The sequence below is a fragment of the Chiloscyllium plagiosum genome, unplaced genomic scaffold (assembly GCF_004010195.1).
Source record: "Chiloscyllium plagiosum isolate BGI_BamShark_2017 unplaced genomic scaffold, ASM401019v2 scaf_100786, whole genome shotgun sequence".
NCBI classification, from domain to species: domain Eukaryota; kingdom Metazoa; phylum Chordata; class Chondrichthyes; order Orectolobiformes; family Hemiscylliidae; genus Chiloscyllium; species Chiloscyllium plagiosum.
In genome coordinates this window covers 376-1,041 of record NW_025119391.1, presented here as the reverse complement: position 1 = coordinate 1,041, position 666 = coordinate 376, and the positions used below count along the sequence as shown (strand labels likewise).

The following is a 666-nucleotide window of genomic DNA, read 5'->3' as shown; positions in this document are numbered from 1 at the left end:
TAAACTCAATACCCCTGTTAATGAAAGCCAAAGTTTTTTTTTTATTCTCCATTTTATGTTAAATATCTCAATTACATTATAACTCCCAGATTAAAGTTTTTAAACAGATGTTCTCCTGTAGGCTTAAGGGTCCCATTTGTGATGAAAAGCCCATCAGTCAATGTTTTCTAATCCCTTTGAGTCGTAATAGGTTTTGCAACCAGATACTCTTTTTCTCGATCCATCAGGGTCCAATGATATGGTAAGCGTGCAGTTCTCTTTTCCTTGCCGCCGTTCGTCCACCTGTGAATGTAGATGGTGGCGAGCCCTGGCACCGTCAGGCAGCCGGCCATGATGGCAAGCCCGGGCAGGATCTCATACCACATCGCAGGCCTCCTACGGCTACCCTCACAGCGACCTTCACAGGGCGCATGCGCAAACCATCTTCTCCTCTCGCGAGAACTGTCTTATCAAGGCAGCTTATCTCCCTTGAGTTGCTGATCATGAGGGATATTTCAGTTACCCATTGTAATGTTTGACTGATGAACTTTTCCAGCTTCTCACAAGGGCCACTGAAAGACTGCTTCTCACTAAGGACTATCTCTCTCACTGACATTGGACTGTACTATTTTGGAAGAGGATTGAACATATCCACCAATCCTGTGAAGTTTGTGAACTTGTCAATGA

At 44.4% G+C, this 666-nt stretch overlaps 1 pseudogene; it reads right to left on the bottom strand.

Annotated features, from left to right (window-relative positions):
- Positions 1-73: 73 nt before the first annotated feature.
- On the bottom strand, positions 74-402 carry LOC122544825 (annotated as a pseudogene).
- Between the last annotated feature and the right edge of the window lie 264 nt (positions 403-666).